This window comes from Corvus brachyrhynchos, unplaced genomic scaffold (assembly GCF_000691975.1).
Source record: "Corvus brachyrhynchos isolate BGI_N302 unplaced genomic scaffold, ASM69197v1 scaffold33, whole genome shotgun sequence".
Lineage (NCBI taxonomy): Eukaryota > Metazoa > Chordata > Aves > Passeriformes > Corvidae > Corvus > Corvus brachyrhynchos.
The window spans coordinates 1,482,515-1,488,696 of NW_008237254.1; positions in this window are offsets into that span (position 1 = coordinate 1,482,515).

A 6,182-nucleotide genomic window follows, 5' to 3' on the forward strand; every position below is an offset into this window, starting at 1 on the left:
GTGATCCCTTCAGATCCCCCAACAGCTGTCATGATTAGTATATTAAGTACTTTCAGAGATCTCTCATCCAAGTCTGAACCCATTTACTGTTCCATGGCTAATGTTCAGTGGTAATGCTGTCAGTAAATCTAACTTGGTATAGCAGGAAAGGCTCTAGAAACACTGAAACACACTGCTCTGTACTGCTACCTCTGTCAACAATTGTGTAATTTTAAGAATTAAATCTGTCCTGTGTTGTTGTCCATTTTCTTTCTTTTTTTTCTTTGGAAAGGCTGAGTCTCAGTGGGGTAGTATATTTGACTTGTGGCCAAATGCTAGGAATTTGTTCTTTGTTCAAGGTATTTTTTGTATATAATATAATGAAAATATGTTTAATACATACATACCTTCCTATTAATAGGATTTATATATCTAGTGGAAATGTATGCCATGAATGGGCTTATGCAGCACATTCTGAGAAATACAGTTTTGCTTCAGATCATTCAGGTTATCTTTGTAGATTACTATAGTAACTGTTGTCTTAATACTATGTATTTTACAGGGGTTATCTCCCCTCTCAACACTAATACCTTCTAAAAGCTAAAACCTCGGGGCACAGATGTGAAGATGTAGATCCTTTTCCTATGCAGTGGTGCATCTTTCATTGAACTAACCAAAAAGGAATGTCTGAATATGAATATTTACAAGACCAAGCTCTTTTGTCCATAAGCTTCTAAAGAAAACCTGATAGCACATTTTTCTCAAAATCCTTTATAGAACAGTAACTTTATTTCTGACAGATTTTTGTGTTTACAGCTTGAAAAAACCCCAACATATTAAGCTAGTGATACAGGTGCTGCATTTTTACTGGACTAGGAGAAAGGTTTCAAACTCAGAAATGGCAACTGGAGCTATTCAACCCCTTAACTAAGAACAGCACAAAAATACATTTATTGCAGAAGACTTTGGGGATAAGATTTTTTTTTTTCTTTTAGTCATTTGCAGACTTAATTTAGAATAACTAGTCTGAGATCATTCTTCATGGCTTACTTCTTTAAACTCATCACTCATCTCTTTTCTTGCATTCATGTTTTGGATACATAGCTTTGCCATATGTTGCTGTTTAGAGTGGATTTCATAATTTTGTGGAGAAAACTATTTTTGTGCAGACAGGTATTGTACTGAATTAGTATCTATAAAGGAGACAAGGCAGGTTGGGACTCCAAAGGAGGGGGTTGGAACTAGAAGATATTCAATGCGATAAGAAACATTCAACATTCCAGCTGCAAAGCTGCAAGGCCGAGGTGAGATTAACCCTTTTTATTGCTGTGAAGAGCTGAAAACCTGAGGGAAGAGAGAGAGGAGATGCTTAAAGCTGAAATTCTGTTGTGAAGCTATGATATATCAGAGTATCCTGTTGTAATTTCATGAAGATATGGGGGGTGGAGTGTTCAACTCGTGAGCAAAAGCACCTGCGCTGAGATAGGCAGATGCTGACGCAGCTGTAATTTCATGAGGAGTTTGGACAGGGAGAGATGAACCAGATGAGGACTTTTGCTCCAAACGGGAAAGGAGAAAACCTCAGTCCCTAGAGATGAACCAGATGAGGACTTTTGCTCCAAATGGGAAAGGAGAAAACCTCAGTTCCTAGAGATGCTCCCAGAGATAGTCCTAACGATGAAGATGATGAAGACCCTTTGCTCCCAGGGAAGGAGAAGGGCCTCTGTTTTTGTTTCTGAACGGCTCAACCTTAAAATTGTACCCCAAAAAACTTCAAGAGTGGACCCTCGAAAGCAGTTGCGGGAAAAGCTGCAAGTCGGGGGGAAAGGACTCACACGCAGGCAGAGAGACTCCTCTTCCTAAATGGACTGAACAAGGTTATTATGGAAGTGGTGAACAGACTGAACATCCCAAGGGTTGTCTTTTTACATTGTGACTTGGAGAAGGGAGGAAGGGGGGAGGAGAAGTGTTCTGAAGGTGTGGTATGATTTTTTTTTTTCCCTCTTTTAAGTCAGTTAATAAGCTTCTTTATATTCTTTCAAGATTGGTGCCTGCTTTGCATTTCTCCTAATTCTTATCTCACAGCAGATAAACAGTAATGAGTATTTTGGACCAAACCACTACACTAAATTGGTGTTTCCGCCCGGTTACAAACCAAACCCGCTACACTGCCGGGATGGCCAATGCCGGCTTTGCACGCGGGAGCCCGGCGCTGGACACAGCCCAGGCCAAGGTTCACTTCCCTCCACGTGCTGCCAAGGCTTTGCCTCTCGCAGCCCTGCACGCACTCAGCGGCCTTGGCCCTGAGGGCTCTTTGGTGTCTCCAAACTGCTCATCCTGGCTTCCACCGGCAGCTGCTTTTACAGCTTCCTCTTCCTCAGCCTCTCCTGCTGCCAGGCCTTCTTCCTGCTCCTCCTTGGCAGCTGCAGGATTTGCCTCTTGTGCTGCACCTTCAGCTGCACAGCTTCAAATTCCAATTTTTTCTTACAACTGAAACAAACTGTGCCTTGTGATACTTGGTGAATAGCTTTTTGATATTAATTAGAAGCCATAGCTGCAATTTTTAGCTTTTCATATTGATGAATTAAGCATTTTCTTGTATTAATAAATGTAAATATGACTCTATAATTCAGTTTTTACTTTCTATATGTAATGATTCTGCCTTGGAATTTCTAGCATAAGCTATTATTTTGTAGTGTCCTTTAAAAATACTGGTTTTCAGCTCCTGCATGCATCAGTTTCTTGTGGGGGCTTACACAACCCTATTATTTTGATTAATTTCCAGAATGTATTGTCATGTGTCGGAATTCCTTGGAAAAGCTGCTGCTTTAGTTGAGGTCTGACATGGTAACATAATTTGAAAATTTAAAGTTGCATATGCTAGTACATTTAATCTTGGAGAGGAGGGAAGTGGTTGTTAGTGAGGATATACTGGATAGTGTGCAACTTGAACTTGATGCAAAACTACAGAATTAAGGGTGGATAATGTGCTGTGTTTGGCTGGGATACAGTTAATTTTCCTCACAGGAGCTGGTATGGGGCTGTGGTTTGAATTTGTGCTGGAAACCATGTTAACTCATGGATATTTTAGTTATCAGCAGGATTTGCACTGAGCCAAGGGCTTTTCTGCCCCTCACCCTACTGGTAAGCAGCCTTGGGGTACACAAGGAGCTGTAAGGGAACACAGCCAGGACAGCTGACACTGACCACAGGGACATTCCAGACCGTATGGAGTCATGCTCACCATGTAAAGCTGAAGGGAGCAGAAGGAAGAGGGGACTGTTTGGTGTGATAGTGTTTGTATTCCCAAGTCACTGTTACATGTGATTGAACCCTGCTTTCCCAGGAATAGCCTGTCCATGAGAAGCAGTGAATGTTGTTTACCTTTACTTGTGTACATGGCTTTCACTTCATCTTGTCTTTATCTCAAATCACAAGTTTTCTCACTTCTCTGATATCAAAAAAACCCCACCCCCCCCCCCCGTAATCTGAGGCTTAAGCTGGCTAGCCCTGATTCAAGGCCTGCAGAACACACTGACTCACTGTGCTACTTTTTTCTATATGGCTTCTGGGAACTTCAGAGTGACGGCAAATATCTTCATTTCTTTCTGACATACGACTTGGCATTATGCTTTCAAGTGAATCTTACCTATCTTGGTAGATGGGGCCAATCTTGCACAATTCTGTGAATGAAATTGAACAAGGAAAACAACAAAAGTCATTACATTCCCCAAAACAATGGATAATCAAGGACTATCATGCTCCCAGATGGAGCTTACAAGAACATCGATGTGGCTTGCAATTGCTTAACAATTGCCAGGGTCATTTCCCAATCAGTGTTTGAGTTAAGGATGCCCTTTTAACATGGTTGTTATCCCGATAGCACCAGTTTTGTTCCACCTGAGGACTCTGCTGCATGACCTCAGCTGAAATTTAAGCCAGCAAGAATGTGTATTTTGGCCATCAGAATAGTAAAAAGGGGTTACAAAGGAATTAAAGATTCAGATTCATTTCAGGTAGTGATTACGGGAGCACACAAGCTGAAAGGCAATAACAACAAATAATTTGAGAGAGAAAAAGGGAATTTTAAAAAGCCTGTGAGCACTGGGTCTGATAGCTTTATGAAATTAAAGCACTTGAAAGGAAATGATATTGCATAGTGTGTTATGACTGCTGGTACCATGGCTTAGTCAACTATCACAAGGGAGGTGTTCAGGAAGGTATCTGTTTTTTAATAGAATTTTTCAAATGATGTGTTAATTATGAGAAAAAAAATGCACTACTTTTAGTAAGAGACTATTATTAGTAGTATCAGCCAAATTGCTGTCGTCTGCCCAGCCTCCCAGAACAAAAAAGTCTCTATTATACAGATGTAACGTATCTAGTGTTGTGCATGTGGCTGTATATATGGACTTTAAAAGTCACAGTATGAACCATGGATTTCAAAATGGTCTGTACAAGCTGTAGTGGTCCACTTGTACATGTCTCTACCTCAGAAAATTGAAATTCATCTTAATGATGGAGGGAAGAGATGATAGTTATGTCTGCTGTACTTTGGGGCTTTGACTTCTAAGGAAGTAGGAATGTAAATTATTTTATCTAGTATCCTAAAGATGAGAGAGAAGGATCAGGTATGTTCAGACTCATGTTCTACAGGCTCAGTGCATTTTGTGGCTGGTTTGCTTTAAAACTCAAACTTCTGGTAATGCAAGGTACAGGAGCCAAATGGGCATCAGTTGCTTTCAAAATGTCCATCTGCTGCTGCAAAACCTACATTAATTGTTACATAGCAACCTTGTACTTCCTCTTGCAGTTAGAATCCCTGGGTTAGTGTTGTTTGCTCTGTGAGTGTGTTGTCCTTGACAGAGACAGAGTAAAAAATCCTGTTGTGATGCCAAAGCTTTGCCCATTAGATGTTAGAGCTCACAGTAAAATATGCTTATATAAATGGTTTTTTGCAGATGGTTATGACATAGAAAATGAATGAATGAAACATCATTTCTCTCCTCCCCATTCTCCACTCAAAACGAACCACCAATTAGCATCTACCTTTTTATTTACAGTGTTTAACCATTTAGTATGAAATGATAACTCAGGAAACTACAGCTTTGATTAAAAAGGTCTGAAATGTTACGTTGGGTATGTGATAAGGAGAAATATTTCAGTGTATGGTACACGGAGAGAGTATTTTTAAGTGGCAGTATATATTGTGGGAACCCATTTTGCAATAAGTGTAATGTAGTGCAGAGTAATAGCTGATTACAGGCTTTTATCTAGGTGTTTTTCTAAACAGCTATTTTAAAAATATGGAACCTGATATTAATACACATTTTTAATAGAAAAACTATAGAGCTTAGCTTGTAAGTACCATAGTGTTCTTGAATTTTTTCCCTTTCCATTTTGCCATTTTCTGACAGCTGGCAAATACTATAAATATTATAAATATTATAAATATTATATATTTAGAGGTACAGTTATTTTTCTCATTGAAGAATTACAATGAGGAACAAAGATTAATAAACCTGTTTGTTAATGCAAAGAAGCTAAATGGTGATTTATTGGTATCATTGCGTACTAAAATTTTTCAGACTTTTCTCCATCTAGAAATGGAGAAGGGTGTTGTTGCTGACACACTTCCTCTCTCTCTCGATGAGATCACAATAGTGTGTAAAGCAGTTTGCCTTTCTTTGTAAATTCTTCTCTTCTGGCAAACACAGTGATTTTAAAGCAAAGGGATTGTATTCCCAGCTGTGGCTTACACTTACTGAGAATTTGCAAATTTAAGGGAAGCAGTGTTGCATTCCACTGTGGGAAACTGCGAGGAGTTCTTCTAAAAATGGATGGTCAGGAACAAAATTAAGTTGAACAAGACAAACATTGTATCTGTGAACTGTTTATTGATAATGAAAACAGAAAGAAAGAGGGTTGCCCCAGTGAAAGAGGGCTAGAAGAGACAGAAAAGAAGGAAGGAAAATAGAAAAAGAATGGGGGAGAGGAAAGAGAGAGAGGGGGGAGACAGAGAGGAAAAGACGGTGTTACCACTGGAAGTCAGTGAGTGCCATCGACATCCGCGAGATGGGGGGTGTGCATGCTGCCTGTGTGGGGATGGCTTGTTCATGGGCAACTGGACATGAGGTGAGGGGACACTTGGGCATGAGGTCCAGAAACCTGAACAGGGTTGTGGCAAGGATCACGGCGGTGGG